This window comes from Scyliorhinus canicula, chromosome 15, assembly GCF_902713615.1.
Source record: "Scyliorhinus canicula chromosome 15, sScyCan1.1, whole genome shotgun sequence".
Lineage (NCBI taxonomy): Eukaryota > Metazoa > Chordata > Chondrichthyes > Carcharhiniformes > Scyliorhinidae > Scyliorhinus > Scyliorhinus canicula.
Window position 1 is genome coordinate 61,775,684 of NC_052160.1, and position 26,006 is coordinate 61,801,689.

At 54.5% G+C, this 26,006-nt stretch overlaps 1 protein-coding gene across 6 annotated transcripts in view; it reads left to right on the forward strand.

Moving 5' to 3' along the window:
- Positions 1-596: 596 nt before the first annotated feature.
- Positions 597-26,006, forward strand: part of zgc:112980 (uncharacterized protein LOC503706 homolog) — a 126,308-nt gene continuing 100,898 nt past the window's right edge. For 5 of the 6 annotated variants that reach the window (XM_038819405.1, XM_038819409.1, XM_038819408.1 and 2 more), the window contains exon 1: positions 597-936. The gene's annotated coding sequence lies outside the window, so the exon portion shown is untranslated. The remainder of the gene's footprint in view (positions 937-26,006) is intronic. The other variant, XM_038819407.1, reaches the window with a different exon arrangement.

The following is a 26,006-nucleotide window of genomic DNA, read 5'->3' on the forward strand; positions in this document are numbered from 1 at the left end:
TGTGCCACTGTGCTGCCCCCTCACTATGGGAATCTTGAACTTTGTTGTGATGTTCAACAACTGCATACTCTTGAGGATAATATGCAGCTACCGCTGCAGTTCTTGTCCAGATGTCGATCTTGCTTTCACAATTTCATGGCTTTTTATTGTGAACTAACCTGCACTCCTGCCCAAAGCTTGTTTCTGAATGCCACCAAATTTAAACCATATGTTCAGAACCAAACCATCATTACTCAGATGGAATATTACATTGGATCAAGTTTTGCGAATGCTATGTATGCCTGTAAAGATGTTCAAAGGGTCGGTGCAGACTTGATGGACCAAATGGCCTCCTTCTGTACCGTCGGGATTCTATGGAATTTGCAATCTCATAATTATAAATATCCAAAAAGACACAGCAATCTTGTATGTATGACTGCGTTGTGCTATTTTGGTACCTTACACGTCTCAGTATAAAGGGCCCAGAGAGTTGAGCTCCCTTCACCCTCTTTGCCTTGAGAAGTTGTCACTGGAGGAGAGATGCGCCGTCGCCATGGTAACGTGCACCGGAAGCAGTTACCGATAACTCGGAAGTGGAGCTGGTGGTGACGGCGCGCGCGGTAAATGCAAAGTGGGGGGGGGGAAGATCGAGCGGGTGAAGGGAGAGAGGATCTCGTTGGGGCCTTGTTTGTGGGTGCGCGAGAGAGAGAGAGCCGGGATCAGAGACACGGGCACTCCCGGCAACTGGTCTGGCCCGGCCGAGGTCGGGCCCCTGTCCCGGGACCCCCCCTTGACTGTACCCGGGGAGGGGCAGGGCTGGGCACCCAGCTAGGTGAGAGCCCCCCCCATCCACCCCCTTCCCGGGGGAAGCCGAGCAGCCGCCATCTTCTGGCTCCGGGGGACCTGCTCATTTCCGTCTCCATTGTCTCGCCTGTTTGTTGTTCTTTTTAACCCCAGGTAAGACCTTGTTTGCTCTTGAATCGTACTCATCTGTTTCTACGTTGTTCGATTGCTATTTCGGGCACTTTGAGATGTCCCGACCTAATTCTCTTTAATTTATGCGAGCACCAGAAGTATTTCTCGGAACTGCAGGTCACCGCTGGGTGCTCCTGTGCGGCTGTCACAAGGAGCTTTTGCAATTTAGTCAGAAGTGTCATCGTCGATCTTTTCTGGCAACATTGTTTTGCTTTTGAAAAAAGTAAAGTCAAACATTGTTCTTACTGCTTTGTGTGAAGCAGGAAGAAAATGTAAATGGGAGTTCATTGAATATTGCAGAACAGCAGGAGATAGAAGTAACAAAAACAGAAAATACTGGACAATTTAAAAAAAAAAATTTAGACTACCCAGTTCATTTTTAAATTGCATGACCAAGCCTGCACATCTTTGGGTTGTGGGGGCGAAACCCACGCAAACACAGGGAGAATGTGCAAACTCCACACGGTCAGTGACCCAGAGCCAAGATCAAACCTGGGACCTCAGTGTCGTGAGGCAGCAGGGCTAACCCACTGTGCTGCCCTTATACTGGACAATCTCAGCAAGTCTCACAGCATCTGGAGAGAGAAGGGAGCTAATGTTTCGAGTCTGAAACACTCGGGTACTAGACTTATTTGCAAGGTTTGCAAGTAGGTTATACTACAACATCCTGTCTTTCGCAATAAAATATTCCCCATTGGCCCTCCTCAGCCCAGCCCTAGTCCTTTCTCTTTCTCTGCCTGCTCTGGTGTTTCACAATAATGGGGTGGGATTCTCCCCATCCCGGCTGTGTGTGTGTGTGTGTGGTGGGGTGGGTGGGGGGGGGGGGGGGGGGGGGGGGTCCTGGCACCGAGTACATGAACCACTCCAGCGTTGGGCCGCCATAAAGGTGTGGAATTCTCCGCACCTTCAGGGTCTAGGCTGGCCCTGTAGTGGTTTGCGCCGCGTCAGCCGGCGGGGAAGGGGCTTGGTGCCATGCCAACCAGTGCTGAAGGGCCTCTGCCGGCCGGTGCGAGTTAGCGCATGCATGGGAGTGCCAGCGTGAGCTGGTGTCATCCCAGCACATGTGCGGGGGGGTTCATCTCCGCGTCGGCCATTGCAGAGGACCACAGTGGCTGACGTGGAACAATAGAGTGCCCCCACGGCGGGTCCCGGTTGCGGGCCAGGCTACTGTGGGGGTACCGCGGTGATCCTCTTTCCCCCCCCCCCCCCCCCCCCAAAACAACCCAAGAACCTCGGAAGCCGCTCGTGCAGCCAGGTCTTTTGAGTTGGTCGTGACTCTCGATCTTGCTGGATGCGGCACCCCAAATCACACTTCCCGTCCCAGTCGATATTGTGGTTCTTCTTGGCCCACTCCAAGACTCGCTTCCTACTGAAAGCTATGAAAGTGAATAAGCGCTGCTTGTGGTGGTTCATTCGGCCATAGCTTCTGCCAGAATGCCCGCTGAACCTTATTCAACTCTGGAGGGGTGATCACTTCATAACAACTATGAGAAATACTTGACTTCTGGTGGCGGCTATGAAGGAGTAAGTTGCACATTTGGTGGCTCCTGCTCTGGTCGGACTTTTGTACCTTTCTGCCCGACTTTTTTCCGGTTTTAAGCTGCAAATTCGAAGGCTGAGGCAACTGGGCACTGTTTCCACGCACCGGTGTATGGAGAAAAGAACCAGAAATGTCTGCAGCAGGAGACAGCATGGCCGAGGAGGGGTCTGAGGGAGCTGATGCTGGGGCGTACATAGTGGGTATGTTCAAGAAGCTGCTCGGGGAGGGACATTCTCTCCCCCTTGGAGGTGGACAGGGCATACAGAGCGCTTGCGAGGAGGCCGGAAACGGGGGATCCTCTGAGGGCAATGGTGGTTAGGTTCCAGGACAAGGAATGTATTCTTCAGTGGGTCAAGGGAACGTGGAGCTGTAAGTGGGACAACAGTATCTTGCGGGTTTACCAGGACCTGTGTGTGGAGGTGGCCAGGAAAAGGGCAGCTTCAACCAGATTAAGCCAATCTTCTTCAAGAAACAGGTGAAGTTTGGACTGCTGTATCCGGCTCGTCTCTGGGTTACATATGAGGACCAGCATCATTATTTTGAGTCGCCCGAAGACGTGCTGGACTTCGCGAAAAGGAAAGGAGTGGTGGGGGGCTGAGAACTTTTGAACTTTGATGCAACTTGTTGGCTTATATTGGTTTTTTTTTCTCTTCCGTTTTTTGAGTTCTGTGTGAGAAGGGGGGAAAACGTTTTTCGTTTACAGGTTTTCTTTCTGGTGAATGTTGGCAATGTCTTTTGCTTTGATGTGCGCTCTTGTGGGATGCAGACGTGCTTGTTTGGATTTTGGTGTTTTTCTTTCAGTTGTGTGATTGTGTGGGGGTTGGGGGGTTGTTAGATGAGGGAATTTGTTTGTATAAGCGGAGGGGGGGGAGGGAACAATAGGTGGGAGACTATTTGGTGGCGGGGGCCACCAAGCTAGCTCGGTGAGCTAGCTCACGGAAGCGCAGTGGGGGGGGGGGGGGGGGGAGACATATGTTTAGTTTATTGTATGGGTTAGATTTCAGAGTGGTGTTGCTGGGGGGAGTAGTTCTGCTGACGAGGGAGGAACTTCGGTTGAGGAACAGAGAGGAGGTCGGTGGCAGGTGTTGCCGGGGGGGGCGGACCGGAGGAGTGGCGGTGCATGGGCTCGAGGCGGGCCCAAGAAAGGGGATGGCTGATCGACGGAGGGGGGACAAGCACTCTTTTCTCTCTCTCCTCTCTCTCTCTTCTCTCCCTCTCTCTCTCTCTCTCTCTCTCTCTCTCTCTCTCTCTCTCTCTCTCGTCTCTCTCATCTCCTCTCTCTCTCTCTCTCTCTCTTCCCCCCCCCCCCCCCCCCCCCCCCAACCAGACCGATCACCTGGAATGTTCGAGGGTTAAATGTGCCGGTCAAGACGGCACGTGTGTTTGCGCACCTGAGGTGACTGAAGGCGGACGTGGTAATGTTGCAGGAGATTGCAGTAATTATGAATTTAGTGCACCATTAGCAGCACCTTAGAGTGGTGGACCAGGTTAGGTTGAGGAAAGGCTGGGTCAGTCAGTTCTTTCACTCAGGGCTGGACACAAAGATCAGTTGCGAGCTTGATTTAATATGCGGGTGATATTTGAGGTGGGTAGAATAGTTTTGGATGTGGAGGTCGATATATTATGGTTAGCGGTAAGCTGGAGGGGATGAAAGTAGTGCTGGTTAATGTGTATGCGCCAAATTGGGATGACGTGGAATTGATAGAGGATGCTTGGGAAGATACCGGACCTGGACTCGCACAAGTTGATTATGGGAGGGGTCTTTAATACAGTTATTGATCCTGGCCTGGATCGGTCATGCTCAAGACCGGGCAGGGTGCCAGCAAAGGAACTGAAGGGGTTCATGGAGCAGGTGGTTGGGGGGGGGGATCCATGAGATTTAGGCGGCCGAGGGTGAAGGAGTTCTCCTTCTACTCCCACATGCATAAGGTTTACTCACGGATCAATTTCTTTATCTTGGGTAGGGACTTGCTGGCAGGGGTGGTGGTCGCGGGGTACTCTGCGATCACAATCTCGAACCATGCTCCACACTGGGTTGACCTGCAAGTTAGTAAAGATAGCAATCAGCGCCCGCAATGGAGGTTTGATGTAGGGCTGTTGGCAGACGAAGCAGTGTGCGAGAGACTGGAAATGCATACAAAATTAGCTGCAGGTAAACGATGCGGGCAAGTGCCAGCAGCGGTGGTCTGGAAGTGCTGAAGGCAGTGGTGAAAGGAGAGCTGACCTGGATCCGGGCTCACAGGGCAGAGACGGACCGACTGGTAAAAGAGATTCTACAGGTTGACAGGAGGTATGCGTAGACTCCAGAGATAGGGCTTTTAAGGGAACGGCGGAGGCTACAGGCGGAGTTCGGCCTGTTAACCACAGGGAGGGCAGTGGAACAGCTCAGAAGGGCGAGGGGGGCGATCTCTGAGCATGGAGAGAAGGCCAGCAGGATGCTTGCACAGCAGCTCAGAAAGAGGGAGACAGCTAGAGAAATAGGAAAAGTTATTGACTGGGATGGGAACTTGGTTGGGGATTTGGCAGGGATAGGCGTTTAGGAATTTCTATTGCAGGCTGTACAGGTCTGAACCCCCTACGGGGCCGGAGGGGATGAGGCACTTCCTGGAGGGCTGACTTTCCCGAAGGTGGATGGGGAGCTGGTAGAAGGACTGGGGAGCCCCGATTGGGTTGGAGGAGATAGTGGAGGGCTTGAAGGCCATGCAGTCGGGTAAAGCCCCAGGACCAGACGGACCCAGCGGAGTTCTATGAAAGTTTTCCGGGATGTTGGGACCGGTGCTGATGAAGGTGTTTAATGAGGCAAGGGAAAGAGGGGTTCCGCCCCAGACGATGTCACAGGCACGATTTTGCTTATCCTAAAACGGGATAAGAACCGGGAGCCATGTGGGTCCTACAGGTGGATTATCACTGTTGAATGTAGACGCCAAACTGTTGGCCAAAATTTTGTCCTCCAGGATTGAGGATTGTGTACCGGATGTTATTGTGGAGGATCCGACGGGGTTCGTTCAGGGCAGGCAGCTGGTGGCAAATGTCAGAAGGCTGTTAAACATGATTATGATGCCCCCAAAAGGTAGGGAGGTGGAGGTAGTGGTCGCAATGGCTGCGGAAAAAGCTTTTGACTGGGTTGAATGGAATTATTTATGGGAGGTTCTGGGGCGGTTCGGATTTGGAAGGGGCTTTATTGACTGGGTCACGTTGTTGTACCAGGCTCCTGTGGCGAGTGTACGGCCGAACAGGACGACTTCGGACTATTTTAAACTGCACTGGGAGACAAGACGGGGATGCCCCCTCTCCCCACTGCCGTTTGCGCTGGCTATAGAGCCGCTGGCAATTGCTTTGAGAGCCTCAAGGGGCTGGTCCGGTGGGGGGGCATAGAGTCTTGCTTTACACGGATGACCTGCTCTTGTATGTTGTGGATCCAGTTGAGGGGATGGAAGAAATCATGGGCATTTTAGGGAAATTTGGGCGGTTCTCTGGGTATAAACTTAATATGGGGAAGAGTGAGATGTTTGCGGACTGGGGGAACTGCCGTTTAGATTGGTTGGGGACAGTTTCAGGTGCCTAGCTATTCAAGTAGTGCAGGATTGGGACCGGCTACATAAATTGAACTTGGCCCGGTTGGTAGATCAGATGAAAGATGATTTCCGGTGATGGGATGCGCTCCCATTGTCTCGAGCTGGGAGAGTCCAAATGGTGACAGTGACGGTCCTCCCGAGATTCCCATTTGTATTTCAATGTCTCCACATCTTTATTCCGTGGTCCTTTTTTAAGCGGGTCAATAAAGTTATTGCGGGCTTCATGTGGGGTGGCAAGTCCCCGCGACTGAGGAGGGTAATGCTTGAGCGGAATCGGGAAAGGGCGGGCTGGCGCTGCCGAACTTTAGCAATTATTACTGGGTGGCTAATCTAGCCATGATTAGGAAGTGGCTGGTTTTGGGGGGGTGGGGGGGCGATGTCGGCATGGGTGCATATGGAGGCGGCTTTTTGTAAGGACACCAGTCTGCAGGCATTGGTGACTGCGCCTCTGCCGTTCCCGCCGGCGTGGTACTCCACCAGCCGCGTGGTGGTGGCAGCCCTAAGAGTCTGGGGGCAGTGGAAGAGATATGTGGGGGCAGTGGGAGCATTGGTCTGGTCCCCAATCTGCGATAATCACCGGTTTGCCCCGGGGAGTATGGATGGGGGGGGTTCCGAATATGGTGGAGAGCGTGGATTGAGAGGATGGAAGACTTGTTTATAGATGGGAGCTTTCCGAGTATGAGGGCGCTGGAGGATAAGTTTGCATTGGTGAGGGGGAACAAATTTAGATATCTGCAGGTGCGGGACTTTCTGCGTAGACAGGTATCAACCTTCCCACTCCTGCTCAGGGGGATACAAGACAGGGTAGTTTCCAGAGGATGGGTAGGAGAGGGGAGCGTCTCTGACATTTACAAGGAACTTATGGGGTCAGAGAAGATGCAGACTGAGAGCGAAAGTGGGAGGAGGAGCTGGGGGAGAGATAGAGGAGGGCCTTTGGGTGGACATGTTGAGTAGGGTCAACGCGACCGTACCCTGTGCCAGGCTCAGCCTGATTCAATTCAAGGTCGTTCACCGGGCACACATGACAGTGGCCCGGATGAGCAGATTCTTTGGGGTGGAAGACGGGTGTGCAAAATGTGCAGGAGGACCAGTGAACCATGTCCCCATGTTCTGGGCATGTCCAAAGCTTAGGGGATTTTGGCAGTGGTTTGCTGAGGTCATGTCCAAGGTATTAAAAATGAGTGGCAATGAGTCCAGAGATGGCGAATTTCGGGGTGTCAGAAGATCCAGGAGGAGAAAGAGGCAGACGTTCTGGCCTATGCTTCCCTGGTAGCCTGGAGGCGGGTATTACTAGCATGGAGGGACTCAATGCCCCCAAAGTCGGAGACCTGGCTATCGGACATGGCTAGCTTTCTCTGTTTGGAGAGAATCAAATTTGACTTGAGAGGGTCACTGTTAGGGTTCGCCCGGAGGTGGTAACCATTCATCGACTTCTTCACGGAAAATTAATCGTCAGCAGAGGGGGTCAGGTGAGTGTAGATTTGGGGGTTAATTAATGGTGGGACCTGTTGGGGAGGGAGATGGTATTTGCACTATGTTTATACTCTCATGTACATTGTTTATATTGCTGCTGTTACAATGCCCAAATAAACCTCAATAAAATGTTTATTTAAAAAAAAACTCGAAAGCCTTGGGGCCTTAAGCCCTTCACTCCCTCCGGCAATCCCACCATTTTGAGATTTGATCGCCTCAACTTGTTTTCCAAGTCTTCAACTTTTGCCTTCAGGCAGTTTTTGCTCTCTACCATGAGCAGTATCTCTGCTTCGAGCGAAGTGAGCTGGCCCTCTTGCCGCAACGTGGTCTCCTCCATGCCCTTCAAAGTCTTGCCCAGCTTCTCTTGGATCGAACCCCATGCCTCCTAAATGGTGGCTTTAAAAGACTCCTCCAACTCTTGCTTGCCAATCAAACTGTCTGACTGTCTGCTTCCTGATCTTCTCCAGCTCCTGTGCCATCGTAGCTAGCATGCATACTGTGATGGGTGTGGCCGCAACCGCAATCTTTTTTCTTAGAAATCTGATGGGTGTGGCCGTCACGGTTACCTTTTTTGTTTTAGAAATTTAGAGTACCTAATTCACTTTTTCCAATTAAGGGGCAATTTAGCGTTGCCAATCCACCTAGGCTGCACATCTTTGGGTTGTGGGGGCGAAACCCACGCAAACACGAGGAGAATGTGCAAACTCCACATGGACAGTAACCCAGAGCCGGGATCGAACCTGGGACCTCGGCACCGTGAAGCAGCAGGGCTAACCCATCGCCACTGTGCTGCCCTACCACTATCTTCTCTCCCTCAGATTTCCTCGCCAGGCTACCAACCTGGGGCTCTTTTGATGAGACTTTCAACTTAGTTTGATCGACTAACCGCTATATAGTCAGCCACTGGGTTTTAAAACAAACTCTGCCTGAAAAATGGGCAAAAGGTATTGAAAAACAAGGACCCTGGCGGGGGCCACCTTTCGGCTACTTACTCTTGCGTGACATCACTGGAAGTCCCATAATAGGGGATTTTAACTGGAATAGTTCACGTGTGCAAGGTAGGGAGGGAGCAAAATTCTTTAAATTGCATATCGTGTGTGAAAAGCCCAACAAGGGAGGGTGCAAATTTGGACATACCTAATATTTGGAAATAAACCCGGGCAGGTGGAAAGCATTTCAGTTTTTTTTTCTTAATAATTTTAGAACACCCAATTCATTTTTTTTGGAGCAATTTAGTATGGCCAATCCAGCTACCCTGTACATCTTTTTGGGTTGTGGGGGGTGAGACCCACGCAAGCGTGGGGGGAATGCAAACTCCACATGGACAGTGACCCGGGCCAGGATCAAACCCGGGTCCTCGGTGCCATGAGGCAGCAGTGCTAACCACTGTGCCACCGTGCCGCCCTTGGAATCTGTATCACTTGGTGAGTATTTTTGAGAAGTGACTATAATTCAGTTAAGATTTCACCGGCTCTGGGTCACTGTCCGTGTGGAGTTTGCACATTCTCCCCGTGTCTGCGTGGGTTTCGCCCACACAACCCAAAAATGTGCAGAGTAGGTGGATTGGCCAGGCTAAATTGCCCCTTAATTGGAAAAAATAATTGGGTAATCTAAATTTATAAAAAAAAAGAAAAAAAAAAAAATTTAGTTAAGATTTCGGATAATTATGGATAAGGCTGGGCCAGAAATAAAACTTCTTAACTGAGAAGAGGTAAATTTTACTAAGATAAAATTTGATTTGGCATAAGTGGACTGGAGCAGCTACTTGCAGGAAAATGTGCCAGTGGGGCGGTGCGTGATGTGAGGTCCGGAACGGCTGTGTTTTCATGAGCTCTGAGTGCTGATTTTGTAATCCTTTTATTTTATCCTGGTGCACGTTTCATATTTGTTTTTTCTTGGGATATATGTCTTGCGCTATGTCTCTGGAGAATTCTGGTTGCTGTTCAGCAGAGGAGCCACAATAAATTGGAGAAAATCCTCATTTAACCATCATTGTTGGAATGGGCTGCGGTGGGGCCCAGCTTGCAGTGGCGTTGTTGGTGGTAAGTAGGCTTTCGCCTTGCCGATGCTGCCATTGAGAATTTTGTTTTGGTGAAGATCTCAGCTCTGGTGCAGGTCTTTAGAGCTCACTTTGAAGCTCTCCTAGGGCGAATGCTGGAGGCGCATGAGAGAGTCCTTCCATTCGGAAGAGCACGTAGCCTGATAAGGACCCGCCTGCCAGACATTGATCCTACTGCATGGTGTGTTCATTCTGACTGGCTGGGAGGTAGGGGTTGGGCAAAGTGTGTTTGTGAGCCTGGTACCTGACTAGTAGTGGGAGGCAAAGGCCCTATGTTATCCTATCCTCTACACTTGTCGCAAGGATTTGGAGGTGGCTGAGCGGGCCAAGTCATCCCACCACGGCAGTAGGTTGCTCAGGTGGCGATATGGTGAAAGTGACGATGTTCTGTTCATTGAATCCTTGAGAGATCCTGAGGAGTGTTTGCTGATCCTGTCTTGGCGTTGGCCATCTCGAACAATACAGATGGTGTCATTATCCTGCAATTCTTCTCTAATTCTACACATCACTCCCTTGTGATTATGTTGTAGATTATTTATTGTTGTCTTTTCTCCTGCAAGGGCTTGTGAGATGTGAGCTCGAGGGCGTGTCATCTGTTATCCTGTTCTTGCAAAATCCGATTGAGTCGATTGTGAAATATGGTCTGTGTAGTTTTACTGCTTTTTGTCATTGTGTGTTATAATCCTTGTGGTTACGTGAGGGGAGTGCCTTTTTGGCACTTGTCACCTTGTTTATAATGAAGATGAGTGGAAGCAGGGTGAGTGATGTGTAGATGATGGTGAGTTGGATGTTAAGCTTGGTTAAGTTCTCACTAGATTGAGGATAGCTCCACAGTTAGAGCAAACCGTAGTAGCTTATTTTATTTTGTTATTTTGAAATCTTGCCTTTCTCTTTTTGGATAGCCTGGGCAAATTGTGTATCCTGGAGAGGACTGGGTTCCTCTGATTCCTCGTTGAGTCTTTTTTCCCTGGGTCTTTTTTTTCTCAAAGAATGGGAGGATATGAGTGGTGGTGCACGCTGAGGTGGGTTTGGTTCATCCTTGGCTGATCTGTTAATGAGAGAGAGTGGTTTTTTGAATTCTTTCTGTGATTATGGACAGTGCTGGACTAGATCAGTCCAGGCATTTTTCCCATGGGGGTTTCCCCCTCCGCCACACTTTTCTTCTTGTCATCGGGGTGAGTAGGGTCCTGTTATTAATCCTAAATCTGGTCCGGGAAGGTTCCCCTAGTTGTACCGGGGAGGACGGAATTGTCCCACTCCTCCCAGAGCACCCAATTGTGTTGGGTGCCTTGGCAATTCTCCTCTTTGATGGTGGGGTCTCCCCAGTTGGGGCGTAATCATTCTTTTCTTGTCAGTATAAATGGGGGCGGTCTCCTGCCCTGGATGTGGTTGGAGAGGTGCAGTCCAGCTGGTATGTGGTGTTGGGGTGTATTGGATGTCTTCTGGGGTATTGATTCCTGTGTGTTGGGAGGTGCTGGGTTAGGCCAGCTCCAGTGCTATGGCTGGTACCCTGTTGCCTCCCCAGATCTTCGGAGGTGCCTATTGGGGAAGTTCTTTTTTTTTTGATCTAAACATTTTATTGAGGTATTTCTTTGACATTGTAACAGCAACAAAATTAACAATGTACATAACAAGGAAAATATTAACATAGTGCAAATACCACCTCCTCTCCCACAGGTCCCATCATTATTTACCCCCCTAATTTACACTAGCCTAACCCCCCCCCTTCTGCTGACGATTAATTCTCTGCGAAGAAGTCGACAAATTGTTGCCACCTCCGGGCGAACCCTAACAGAGGTTCATGGCGAACTTAATTTTCTCCAGGCAGAGGTAGCCAGCCATGTCCGAAAGCCAGGTCTCTGATTTCAGGGGCTTTCGAGTCCCTCCATGCTTGTAATATCTGTCTCCGGGCTACCAGGGAAGCAAAGGCCAGAACATCTGCCTCTTTCGCCTCCTGGATTCCCGGATCCTGCGACGCCCTGAAAATCGGCACCTCTGGACTCATTGTCACCCTCGTATTTAATACCGTGGACATGGCATTGGCAAACCCCTGCCAAAATCGCCTCAGTTTTGGGCATGCCCAGAACATGTGGACGTGGTTCGCTGGCCCTCTGCACACCTGTCCTCCACCCCAAAGAATCTGCTCATCCGGGCCACTGTCATGTGAGCCTTAAATTGGATCAGGCTGAGCCTGGCACATGTTGCGGTCGTGTTGACCCTACCCAACGCTTCCGCCCAATGGCCCTCCTCTAACTTTCCCCCCCAGCAGCTCCTCTCACTTTTGCTTCAGCTCCTCGGTCTGTGTCTCTTCCGAATCCCGGGCTTGTTTAGCTCACTGAGCTAAATCGCTGGCTTTTAAAGCAGGTCGGCAGCACGGTTCGATTCCCGTACCAGCCTCCCCGGACAGGCGCCGGAATGTGGCGACTAGGGGCTTTTCACAGTAACTTCATTGAAGCCTAGTCGTGACAATAAGCGATTTTCATTTTTTTCATAAGCTCTTTATATATGTCTGAGACGCTCCTCTCTCCTATCCATCCTCTAGAAGCCACCCTATCCTGAATTCCCCTTAGTGGCAGGAGTGGGAAGGTTAGTACCCGCCTCTGCAGAAAGTCCCGCACCTGCAGATATCGAGATTCATTTCCCCTCGCCAATGCAAACTTCTCCTTCAGCGCCCTTATACTCGGGAATCTTCCTTCTATAAACAAGTCCCCCATCCTCTCAATCCCCGCTCTTTGCTAAATTCGGAACCCCCTGTCCATCCTCCCTGGGCAAACCGATGATTATCGCAGATTGGGGACCATACCGATGTTCCCTCTGCTCCCACGTGTCTCCTCCACTGCCCCCAGATTCTCGGGGCCACCGCCACCACTGGACTGGTGGAGTATTGCGCTGGCGGAAACGGCAGAGCGCTGCTACCAGCGCCCCCAGACTTGTACCCTTACAAGAAGCTGCCTCCATACGCACCCACGCCGGCTCCCCCCACCAGCCACCTCCTCACCATGGCTATATTAGCTGCCCAGTAATAATTGTTGAACTTCGGCAGCGCCAGCCCACCATCCCCCCTGACTCCGCTCGAGCATTGCCCTCTTCACTCGCGGGGACGTGCCATCACTCACACAAAGCCCACAATAATTTTATTGATCCGCTTAAAAAAGGACCGTGGGATGAAGATGGGGAGGCATTGGAAAACGAATAGGAATATCTGGAGGACCGTCATTTTTACCGATTTGTCCGAGACAACGGAAGCGCATCCCATCTCCAGAAATCCTCCTTCGTCTGCTCCACCAGCCGGACCAAGTTCAATTTGTGTAGCCTGTCCCGATTGTTCAGACTGGAGACCAGTTACCAGCGGTGTACCACAGGGATCAGTGCTGGGTCCTCTGCTAATTGTGATTTTTATCAATGACTTGGAGGAGGGGGGCTGAAGGGTGGGTCAGTAAATTTGCTGATGACACCAAGATTGGTGGAGTAGCGGATGAGGTGGAGGGCTGTTGTAGGCTGCAAAGAGACATTGATAGGATGCAGAGCTGGGCCGAAAAATGGCAGATGGAGTTTAACCCTGATAAGTGCGAGGTGATTCATTTTGGTAGAAAAAAAATTGAATGCGGATTACAGAGTCGACGGCAGGGTTCTGAGGAATGTGAAGGAACAGAGAGATCTTGGGGTTCATGTCCACAGATCTCTGAAGGTTGCCACTCCATTGGATAGAGCCATGAAGAAGGCCTATAATGTTCGCGTTTATTAACAGGGGGCTTGAGTTTAAGAGCCGTGGGGTTATGCTGCAACTATACATGACCCTGGTGAGACCACATTTGGAGTATTGTGTGCAGTTCTGGTCACCTTATAATAAGGATGTGGGAGCATTGAAAAGGATGCAAAGGTGATTTACCAGGATGCTACCTGGTTTGCAGGATAGGTCTTGTGAGGAAAGGTTGAGGGAGCTAGGGCTTTTCTCTTTGGAGCGAAGGAAGAGGAGGAGAGGCAACTTAATAGAGGTTTATAAGATGATGAGGGGGATAGATAGAGTGAATGTTCAGAGACTATTTCCTCGGTTGGATGTAGCTGTTACAAGGGGGCATAAGATTCAGGGTGGGCGATGTAGGAGGGATGTCCAAGGTAGGTTCTTTACTAGAGAGTGGTTAGGGTGTGGAATGGACTGCCTGCTGTGATAGTGGAGTCGGACACGTTTTAGGAACTTTCAAACGGTTATTGGATAGGCACATGGAGCACACCAGAATGACAGGGAGTTGGATAGCTTGATCTTGGTTTCGGACTATGCTCGGCACTACATCGAGGGCCGAAGGGCCTGTTCTGTGCTGTACTGTTCTATGTCCCAATCCCTCGCACTTGGATACCCAGGTACCTGAAACTGTCCCCTACCACACTGAACGGCAGTTCCCCCAGTCGCCTCTCCTGACCTCTTGCCTGGTCCACAAACATCTTGCTCTTCTCCATATTGAGCTTATACCCTGAAAACCGGCCGAATCCCCCTAAAATTCCCATAATTTCTTCCATCCCCTCCATTGGGGCTGAGACATACAACAGTAGGTCATCTGCATACAACGAGACCCTTGTGGCCCGCCCCGCCCTGCCCGGACGAGACCCTCAGAGCAGCGGCTCTTTTTAAAAAAAAAAACATAAAATAAAATAAATAAAAATAAAAATTTTAAATTAAGATTTTTACAAAATATAAACATGACAACAATATTTGCAGAACAACCGCGGTTAAAAACCCAAGAACAACACCCACCCAACTTCAAAAGCAACTGCAAACAAAAGAAAAAACAAAAAACCCCCAAACAACAAATGGGAAAGAGATAGCACCTGCCACCTGCCGCCTGGCAAACGCCCTCCCCTGCATGTACCTAAACATGTTCCCCGGGGGGAGCCTAAACTTCCCCTCTAACTCCCCCAAGCTCGCGAACATCCCCTCCACAAACAGGTCCCTCAACCTCCTAACCCCTACCCTGTGCCAGCCCAGAAATCCGCCATAATGCTCCCTGGAACAAACCAATGGTTCCCCCGTATCGGGGCCTCCATTGAGCCCCCCACTTCTCCCCTATGCCGTCTCTATTGCCCCCAAAATTTGAGGGTAGCCGCCACCACCGGGCTCGTGGTATACCTCGTTGGAGGGAACGGCAAAGGTGCCGTTACCAGCGCCTCCAGGCTCGTGCCCACACAGGACGCCACCGCCATCCTCTTCCATGCTGCCTCTTCCTCGTCCATTACCCACTTGCGTACCATCGCTGCGTTGGCAGCCCAATAGTACCCACAGAGGTTGGGCAACGCCAGCCCCCCATCCCTGCCCCGTTCCAGGAACACTCTTCTCACCCATGGAGTCCCATGCGCCCACACAAATCCTGTAATACTCCTGTTGACCCTCCTAAAAAAGGCCTTTGGGATAAGGATGGGGAGGCACTGGAACAGGAACAAAAACCTCGGGAGCGCCGTCATCTTAACGGACTGCACCCTCCCCGCCAGTGACAGCGGTAACATATCCCACCTCTTGAACTCCTCCTCCATCTGCTCCACCAACCTTGTGAGGTTGAGCTTGTGCAGGGCCCCCCAACTCCCAGCCACCTGGACTCCTAGGTACCTGAAGCTCTTCCCTGCCTGCTTCAGTGGGAGCCTACAAATCCCCTCCTCCTGATCCCCCGGGTGCACCATGAACAACTCGCTCTTGCCCAGGTTCAGCTTATACCCAGAGATGCCCCCGAATTCACTAAGAATCCTCATCACCTCTGGCATCCCCCCCCACCGGGTCCGCCACATACAGCAACAGGTCGTCCGCAAAAAGCGACACTCTATGCTCCTCCCCACCCCGCACCAGGCCCCTCCAGTTCCCTGACTCCCTCAACACCATGGCCAGGGGCTCAATCGCCAACGTAAAGAGCAAGGGGGACAGTGGACAACCCTGTCTCGTCCCCCGGTACAGCCGAAAGTACTCCGACCTCCTCCTATTTCTGGCTACACTCGCCATCGGGGCCTCATAGAGCAACCTCACCCAACGGATAAACCCCTCCTCAAACCCAAACCTCTCCAACACCTCCCATAGATACTCCCACTCAACCCTATCAAAGGCCTTCTCCGCATCTAATGCCACCACTATCTCTGCCTCCCCTTCCACAGCCGGCATCATAATAACGTTGAGGAGCCTTCGTACATTTGTATTCAACTGCCTTCCCTTCACAAACCCCGTCTGGTCCTCATGAATGACCCCCGGCACGCAATCCTCTATTCTTGTGGCTAGGATCTTTGCCAGCAGCTTGGCGTCTACATTTAGCAGCGAGATCGGCCTATATGACCCACACTGCAGAGGGTCCTTGTCCCGCTTCAGGATCAAGGAAATCAGCGCCCGTGACATAGTTGGGGGCAAAGCCCCCCCCCCCCCCCCCTCATTAAAGGTCCGGACCAACAGGGGGTCCAACAGGTCCACATACATTTATAGAATTCCGCCGGAAACCCATCCGGCGCCTTCCCCGACTGCATGCTCCCTATCCCTTTAACCACCTCCTCCAGCTCGATTGGCGCCCCCAGTCCTTCCACCTGCTCCTCCTCCACCCTCGGAAATCGCAGCTTGTCCAAGAAGCGCCCCATTCCACCCCCCCTCCACCGGGGGTTCCGACCGGTACAGTTCCCCATAGAAGTCCCTGAAGACCCCATTAACATCTACCCCCCCTCCGCACCACCTTCCCAGCTCTATCCGTCATTCCCCCAATCTCCCTGGCCGCGTCCCGCTTTCGGAGCTGGTGTGCCCCAGCATCCTGCTCGCCTTCTCCCCATATTCGTACACCGCCCCCTGTGCTTTCCTCCTTTCTGGTAGTCAATGGGTCGAACCTGGCCTGAAGGCTATGCCTCTCCCCCAGCAATCCCTCCTCCGGAGCCTCCGCATATTTCCTATCCACCCTCACCATCTCCCCTATCAGTCTCCCCCTCTGCTCTCCTCCTCCTCTCTCCCCCCCCCTTTATGGGTTCGGATGGAAATCAGCTCCCCTCTAGTCACCGCCTTCAATGCCTCCCAGACTGCTCCCACTCGGACCTCCCTGTTGTCATTGGCCTCAAGGTACCTCTCGATACACCCCTGAACCCTCTCGGCCACCTCCTCATCTGCCAGCAGCCCCACCTCCAAGCGCCAGAGCGGACGTTGGTCCCTCTCCCCCAGCCCGAGGTCCACCCAGTGCGGGGCATGATCTGAAATGGCAATGGCAGAGTATTCAACATCCTCCACCCTCTAAACCAGATCAGGCCCCCCACCTCCAGGTCCGGAATGCGGCCCAACATATGCCGCATAAACCCCGCATCGTCCCAATTTGGGGCGTAAACATTCACCAACACCACCCGCTCCCCCTGCAGCTTACCACTCACCATCACATACTTCCCGCCACTGTCAGCCACCACATTTAACGCCTCAAATGTCACCTTCTTCCCCACCAGGATCGCCACCCCCCGACTCTTCTCATCCAGCCCTGAGTGAAATACTTGGCCCACCCATCCCTTCCTCAGCCGAACCTGGTCCACCACTTTCAGGTGTGTCTCTTGGAGCATGGCCACATCCGCCTTCAAGTGCGCAAACACCCGGGCCCGTTTGACCGGCCCATTCAGCCCCCTCACATTCCAGGTTATCAGCCGGATCAGAGGGCTCCCTGCCTCCCTCCCCTGCCGATTAGCCATAACCCATCCCTTGCCCACCTCCGGCCAGCGTCCCCCACTCTGCCAGCTCCCCACGGTGGCGGCAACACCCCCACCCCCCCGCATCCTCCAGCTCCTTCCTGACCGTTTCAGTAGCAACCCGGTAACCCCCAAGTCTAGGGCCCCTCCTAGCCGCGCCCCTCCCTCCATAGCACTCCCGTGAGCCAGCTAACATCTGCTGACCCCGGCGACTCCCGCCCTACCTCTGACTCCTCCCCACGTGGGACTACCCATCCTCCTTCGTGCCCATCAACAGGTGTCCCCCCCCCCCCCCCCCCCCCCCCCCGGCACTTGCGCGGGAAAAGAAAACAGCCAGCAACGGCCCGCGCTTCTCAGCCCTGACTCCGCCCTCCACCATCTCACAGCGCGGGAAACCCGAGAAAAGCCCGTGCTTTCGCCCTGCCCAGCCCCGCCGCCTCTAGGGCAACTCCCATTGTCAGTCCCCCCCCACCAGCTCCCCGTTTACTCCCCTGCCCGAACCCGTCCACCAGACCCATACAAAAAACCCATACAACAAAGACATAACGACATCACCCCACCCACCCTAAGGCCAACCCACATCTTACATTAAACAGAGCAAACACAAGTACATTATTATACAACATCCCCCATCTTAGACCCTCAGTTTGAGTCCAGTTTCTCAGCCTGCACAAAGGCCCACGCCTCCTCCGGGGACTCAAAATAATGGTGCCGATCCTTATAGGTGACCCACAGACGCGCCGGCTGCAACATGCCAAACTTCACGCTCAGTCTGTGGAGCACCGCCTTCGTCCGGTTGAACCCGGCCCTCCGCTTCGCCACCTCCCCACTCCAGTCCTGGAAGATCCGCACCTCCGTGTTCTCCCACTTGCATCTCCGCTCCTTCTTGGCCCACCGGAGCACGCACTCACGATTCACGAACCGATGAAACCGCACCAACACCGCCCGCGGCGGCTCGTTCGGCTTGGGCCTCCGAGCCAGAATTCTGTGGGCCCCCTCTAACTCCAGGGGCCCCTGGAAGGACCCAGCTCCCATCAGCGAGTTCAACATAACAACCACATAGGCCGCCAGGTCCGACCCCCCCAGCCCCTCCGTGAGGCCCAGGATCCGCAAATTCTTCCACCTTGACCGGTTGTCCAGCTCCTCGAACCGCTCCTGCCACCTTTTATAGAGCGCCTCATGCATCTCCACCTTCCCCGTGACGGCCACGACCTCATCCTCCCTTTTGGAGGCCTGCTTCTGCAGCTCCCGGATCGCGGTCCCCTGGGTTGTCTGAGCCTCCATCAGCTCTCTGGTGGTAACCTTCAACGACTCCAGCAGCTCCACCGTAAGCTCCTGCTGCTCCTGCGCCCACTGCCTCCACTCCGCCGGCCGCCATTTTGTTTTCCTTCCCCCGCTTTTCCAGGGGTGCTTCCACCGTTTTTCTTCTTACCCCACTCCTGGTCCGGACCGTAGGGATCGACTCCAGTCCTCTTCCCACGTCGGGATTTGACGACAAAGTTCCGTTGGGGGCCCTGAAAAGAGCCCCAAAGTCCGTTTTTAGCAGGAGCTGCCGTACGTGCGGCTTAGCTCCGCATTGCCGCCACCGGAAGTCAGAGCAGCGGCTCTATCGCCAGCACAAGCAGCGGTGGGGATCCCTGTCTCATCCCCCCGGTGCAGTCTAAAATAGTCCGAAGTCCTGTTTGTCCATACACTTGCAACCGGAGCCCAGTACAGCAACCTAACCCAGTCAATAAAGCCCCTCGCAAAACCGAACCGCTCCAGCATCTCCCCACTCAACCCCGCCAAAGGCTTTCTCCGTATCCATCGCGACCACTATCTCAACCTCCCTACCTTCTGGAGGCATCATGATCACGTTTAACAGCCTTCTTACATTGGCCACCAGCTGCCTACCCTTAACGAACCCCGTCTGATCCCCCACAATAACGTCCGGTACACAGTCCGCAATCCTGGAGGACAAGATTTTGGCCAGACGTTTGGCATCTATGTTCAACAAGGAAATCGGCCTGTAAGACCCACATAGCTCTGGGTCCTTGTCCCGTTTCAGGATGAGCGAGATCATGACCTGTGACATCGTCTAGGGCAGAACCCCTCTTTCCTTAGCCTCGTTAAAGACCTTCATCAGTACTGGCCCCAATATTCCGGAGAACGTTTTATAGAACTCGGCTGTGTACCCATCCAGTCCCGGAGCCTTACCCAACTGCATGGCCTTCAAACCCTCCACTATCTCCTCCAGCCCGATTGGGGCCCCCAGCCCTTCTACCAGTTCCCCGTCCACCTTCGAGAAAATCAGCCCCTCCAAGAAGTGCCTCATCCCCTCTGTCCTCGCAGGGGGCTCCGACCTATACAACCTGCTATAAAAGTCCCGAAAGGCCTTGCTTACCCCCGCCGAGTCCCCAACTAAGTTCCCATCCCTGTCAATAACTTTCCCTATTTCTCTAACTGCCTCCCTCTTTCTGAGCTGCTGTGCAAGCATCCAGCTGGCCTCACCGTGCTCATAAATCGCCCCCTTCGCCTTTCCTTTAAAAAAAATTTTTTTAGTATACCCAATTCATTTTTTTCCAATTAAAGGGCAATTTAGCGTGGCCAATCCACCTATCCTGCACATCTTTGGGTTGTGGGGCGAAACCCACGCAAACACGGGGAGACTGTGCAAGCTCAACACAGACTGTGACCCAGAGCCAGGATCGAACCTGGGACCTCGGCGCCATGAGGCATCAGGGCTAACCCACTGTGCCACCGTGCTGCCCCCCCATCGTCTTTCTGAGCTGTTCCACTGCCCTCCCTGTGGTTAACAAACCAAATTCAGCTTGTAGCCTCCAGCGTTCCTTAAAAAGCCCTGCCTCTGGAGCCTCCGCATACCTCCTATCAACTTGTAGAATCTCTTTTACCAGACTGCCTGTTTCTGCCCTATCCGTCCTGTCCCTGTGGACCCGGATTGAGATCAACTCGCCTCGCACCACTGCCTTCAGCGTTTCCCAGACCACCGCTGCTGAGACCTCCCCTGTATCATTGACCTGCAGGTAATTCAGCATACACTGCCTCAGCCTCTTGCACATCGCTTCGTCCGCCAGCCCCCCCCCCCCCCCAAAAAGCACCCTCTTTATAAAAGCACCATCATCCTAATTTGGCGCATATACATTGACCAGCACTACCTTCATTCCCTGCAGCTTGCCGCTAACCATGCTCTATCGACCTCCCACATCCGAGACTATCCTCCCCACCTCAAATATCACCCGCTTGTTAACCAAGATCACAACCCACGTCCCACTTCAGACCCCTCGGGTGCGCAAACACTGTCCTCTTTACCGGCCCATTTAGCCACTGAATATTCCGGGTGAGCAGCCTAGTTGGGGAGGCCTGCCCCACGGCGGCCCCCACCCCCGACCTCCTCAGTGTCCCTCCACTGAAGTCCCTCCCTCATCAGCAGAACCCATCCCCCCCCCCCTCTAGCAACACTACTCTAAAACCTAACCCATCTAGTCAGCTAAATGTATACACACCCCCCACTGTGCTGCCGTGAGCTAGCTCACCCAGCTAGCTTGTTGGCCCCAGCCCCCGGCGCTAAGAAGTCTCCCAGCTATTGTTCCCTCGCTCCCCTCCCCCTCATACAAAAAAACTGCCTCATCTAACAACCCCCAAACAAACATCCAACAGCAAGAAAACACAAAAACAAAAGCACCACCCACCGAAACTCAAACAGGCACGTCTCCATCCTACAAAAGTGCACATCAATAAAAATAAAAGGGACATAGCCAACATCTACTGAGAAAAGAACCCAAAAACGAAAAATTGAGTTTTTTCCCTTAAACAGAGCCCCAAAAACAGACACGAAACAATAAGAGAAGGCATAACCAATTTAAAAATAGGAAAACAAAACCCAAAAAAACAGAAAAAAGGGGTCCAATATAGGCTAACAAGTTGTCTCAAAGTCCGAGAGTTCTCAGACCCTCACCAGTCCTTTTTCTTTTAGCAAAGCCCATTGCCTCATTGGGCGACCCAAAATAGTGATGTTGGTCCTCATGCTTGACCCAGAGACGCGCCGGATGCAGCAGATCGAACTTCACCTTCTTGAAGAAAATAGACTTGACTTGATTAAAGTCTGCTCTCTTCCTCGCCACTTCCACGCTCGGGTCCTGGTACACCCGCAGGATGCTGTTATCTCATTTACAACTCCGCGTTCGCTTGGCCCACCGAAGAATGTATTCCTTGTCCTGGAACCTCACCACATTGCCCTTGGAGGGACCCCGCTCGCGGATTCCTAGCAAGCGCTCGGTACGCCCATACCACCTCCACCAGTCGGGGGAATGCCCCCTCCCCCAGCAGCTTTTTGAACATACCCGCTACGTATGCCCCAGCATCTGCTCTCTCAGCCCCCTCCGGGAGCCCGACAATTAGTTTTGCCGGCGGGACTGGTTCTCGAGGTCCTCCACCTGCACAAGGGGCCTTTTCTGCTGTTCCCAAAGCATCTCCAGCTCCACCGCTGTTTGATACGCCTCCTGTTCAGCCAGCGCCTTCTCAACCTTCTGAACTGCCCGATCCTGGGCGTCCAAACTGCTCTCTAGCCGATCGATTGATTCTTTAATCGGGTCCAACCATTCCCGCTTCTGCCTGGCAAAACCATCCTGGATGGCCTGCATCACCGTGTCCGTTGGTAGCTGCGCTGCCACCCCAGGGGTCCTCGGCCATACTGTCTCCCGCTGCAGCTTCAACACAGCTCGTGGCTCACTTCTTGTTTCTGCCCTTTTGTGCACTTCTGGTTCTTTTCTCCATACACTGATATGTGGAAACGGTGCCCAATTGCCTCAGACTTCGAATTTGCCATTTAAAAAAAGTCCGGGGGAAAGGTCTAAAAGTCCGACCAGAGCGGGAGCCATCAAATGTGCGACTTACTCCATCATAGTCGCCACCGGAAGTTCATACTGAGGAAGTTCTGAGAGGCTGGTTATCGCCTCTGTGGTGCACCAAGTCTTGAGATTGAGCTGCATCCTCTTTTTGGTTAACATCTTGTTGCCTTCTGCTATCACCCTTCTTTCGGAGGGGTGGATATAAAGAATCCATGATTGGCTGCTGCAGGGGTGCAGACGGGTCTGGGATCCGAGGAGAGGAGCCTGTGGTGTGTCAATGGAGCCTTTAGTACTGCTGGGGTTGAGAGAGATGTATTTTGGTGCATGCCTGAACATGGTGTGGAAAATGTATCCTGAACACTCGTGGTAATTGCGAGCTGACATGTTGTGGGAGGGTGTGCACAATTTTACCATGTTTTCATGGCTTCATCATATTTCTCACTGTCTCAGAATGGGCTTATAGAAGCATCTAGCTATGTCTAATGATTGTATTGAACCAGTTATTATGTTGTTCTCTTGTCATTTGTATTCATGTGAGGGGCAGCGGTGGCGTGGTGGTAATACCGCTGGACTAATAATCCAGAGGCCCAGGCAATTCCTCTGGGGATGTGGGTTCAAATCTCACCACAGCAGCTGGTGGTAAACACTGCTACCTCTCAGTGCTAGGGACCCGGTTTCAATTTGAACCTTGGGTGAGTGTCTATGTGGAGTTTTCACTTTCTCCCAGTGCCTGCGTGGGTTGCTTCTGGGTGCTTCGTTTTCCTCCCACAATCCAAAAGATGCGCAGGTTTCCTTGGAGCAGAGAAGGTCAATGGCGGTACCTGATGGAGGTTTTTAAAAAATAAATTAGAGTACCCAATTTATTTTTCCAATTAAGGGACAATTTAGCGTGGCCAATCCACCTACCAGGCACACAGTTGGGCTATGAGGGTGAAACCCACGCAGACACTGGGAGAATGTGATAGTGAGACGAGGAATAGGGAGAGAGAGCAAATAAATACGTGGCTACAGGGATGATGCAAGCGGGAGGGATTCAGATTTCTGGATAACTGGGGCTCTTTCTGGGGAAGGTGGGACCTCTATAGACAGGATGGTCTACATCTGAACCTGAGGGGCACCAATATCCTGGGGGGGAGATTTGTTAGTGCTCTTTGGGGGGGGTTTAAACTAATTCAGCAGGGGCATGGGAACCTGGATTGTAGTTTTGGGGTACGGGAGATTGAGAGTATAGAGGTCAGGAGCACAGATTTGACTTCGCAGGAGGGTGCTAGTGTTCAGGTAGGTGGTTTGAAGTGTGTCTACTTCAATGCCAGAAGTATACGAAATAATGTAGGGGAACTGGCAGCATGGGTTGGTACCTGGGACTTCGATGTTGTGGCCATTTCAGAGACATGGATAGAGCAGGGACAGAAATGGTTGTTGCAGATTCCGGGGTTTAAGTGTTTTAGTAAGCTCAGCGAAGGGGGCAAAAGAGGGGGAGGTGTGGCGCTGCTAGTCAAGGACAGTACAGTAGTCCCCCGTTATACCGCGCTCCGCAATACCGCGGTTCGCGATATACCGCGGGGGGGGCTGATGGACCCCAACTGTCAGTTGTGTCAATTTCAGCGGCCGGCTCACTTTGATCCGGAGAGGGAAGCTGCTCTCTCACTGAAACAATCAGCTGGCCGCTGAAATTGACACTGCCGGCTGCTCTCTCCCTCCAATCCAACTTTTAAGTTTTAATGTTTTCTGATTGGAGGGAGAGAGCAGCCAGCAGTGTCATTTCAGCGGCCAGCTGATTGTTTCAGTGAGAGAGCAGCTTCCCTCTCCGGATCAAAGTGAGCCGTCCGCTGAAATTGACACTGCCCGCTGCTCTCTCCCTCCAATCAGAAACATTAAAACTTAAAAGTTGGATTGGAGGGAGAGAGCAGCCGGCCGTGTCAATTTCAGCGGCCGGCTCACTTTGATCCAGAGAGGGAAGCTGCTCTCACTGAAATAATCAGCTGGCCGCTGAAATTGACACTGCCGAGGGGGGGCGGGTGTTGGGTGGGGGAGAAGAGGGGGGGCGGGTGCTGGGGGGGGGGGGAGAAGAGGGGGGGCGGGTGTTGGGGGGGGGGGGGAGAAGAGGGGGGGGGCGGGTGTTGGGGGGAGAAGAGGGGGGGCGGGTGTGGGGGGGGGGGGCGTGTGGGGGGGGGGGGGAGAGGTGGGGGGGGCGGGTGGGGGGGGGGTGGGTAGAAGAGGGGGGGCGGGGTGGGGGGAGCGGGGGGTGTGGGGGGGGGGCGGGTGTGTGGGGGGGGGAGAAGAGGGGGCGGGTGTGGGGGGGGGGAGAAGAGGGGGGGGCGGTGTGGGGGGGGGGGGGGGGTGTGGGGGGGGGGAGAAGAGGGGGGCGGGTGTGGGGGGGAGAAGGGGGGGCGGGTGTGGGGGGGAGAAGAGGGGGCGGGTGTGGGGGGGGAGGGGGGAGAGGGGGGGCGGGTGTGGGGGGGAGAGAGGGGGCGGGTGTGGGGGGGGAGGGGGAGAGAGAAGAGGGGGGCGGGTGTGGGGGGGAGGGGGAGAGAGGGGGGCGGGTGTGGGGGGGGGAGGGGGGAAGAGGGGGGGGTGTGGGGGGGGGAGGGGAGAAGAGGGGGGGGGGTGGGGGGGGGAGGGGGAGAAGAGGGGGGCGGGTGTGGGGGGGGAGAAGAGGGGGGCGGGTGGGGGGGGGGAAGAGGGGGGCGGGTTGGGGGGGGGAGAGAGGGGGGCGGGTGGTGGGGGGGGAGAGAGAGGGGGGCGGGTGTGGGGGGGGGAGAGAGGGGGGGGGGTGGGGGGGGGGGAAGAGGGGGGGGGGTGTGGGGGGGGAGAGAGGGGGGGGGTGTGGGGGGGAGAGAGAGAGGGGGGCGGGTGTGGGGGGGGGAGAAGAGGGGGGGGGTGTGGGGGGGGGGAGAAGAGGGGGGGGGTGTTGGGGGGGGAAGAGGGGGGGGTGTGGGGGGGGGGGGGAGAGAGGAGGGGGGGGTGTTGGGGGGGGAGAAGAGGGGGGGGGTGTTGGGGGGGGGAGAAGAGGGGGGCGGGTGTTGGGGGGGAGGAGGGGGGGGGGGGGAGAGAGGGGGGGGGGTGGGGGGGGGGGGGGGGGGGGCGGGTGTTGGGGGGGGAGAGAGGGGGGCGGGTGTTGGGGGGGGGAGAAGAGGGGGGCGGGTGTTGGGGGGGGGAGAAGGGGGCGGGTGTTGGGGGGGAGAAGAGGGGGGCGGGTGTTGGGGGGGGGAGAAGAGGGGGGGGGGGTTGGGGGGGGGGAGAAGGGGGGCGGGTGTTGGGGGGGGGGGAGAAGAGGGGGCGGGTGTTGGGGGGGGGAGAAGAGGGGGGCGGGTGTGGGGGGGGAGAGAGGGGGGCGGGGTTGGGGGGGGAGGAAGAGGGGGGCGGGTGTTGGGGGGGGGGAGAAGAGGGGGGCGGGTGTTGGGGGGGGAAAGAGGGGGGAGGGTGTTGGGGGGGGGAGAAGAGGGGGCGGGGGTGTGTTGGGGGGGGGGGGAGAAGAGGGGGGCGGGGTTGGGGGGGGGAGAAGAGGGGGGCGGGGGTTGGGGGGGGGAGAGAAGGGGGGTGCGTGGTGTTGGGGGGAGAAGAAGGGGGGGCGGGTGTGGGGGGGAGAGGAGGGGGGGCGGGTTGTTGGGGGGGGGGAGAGGAGGGGGGTGGGGGGTGTTGGGGGGGGGAGAGGAGGGGGGGGCGGGTGTTGGGGGGGGAGAGGAGGGGGGGGCGGGGTGTTGGGGGGGGGAGGAGAGGAGGGGGGGGGGGTGTTGGGGGGGGAGAGGAGGGGGGCGGGTGTGTTGGGGGGGGAGAGGAGGGGGGGCGGGTGTTGGGGGGGGAGCGGGGGGGGGGCGGGTTTTGGGGGGGGGAGAGGAGAGGAGGGGGGGGGCGGGTGTTGGGGGGGGGGGGCGGTGTTGGGGGGGGAG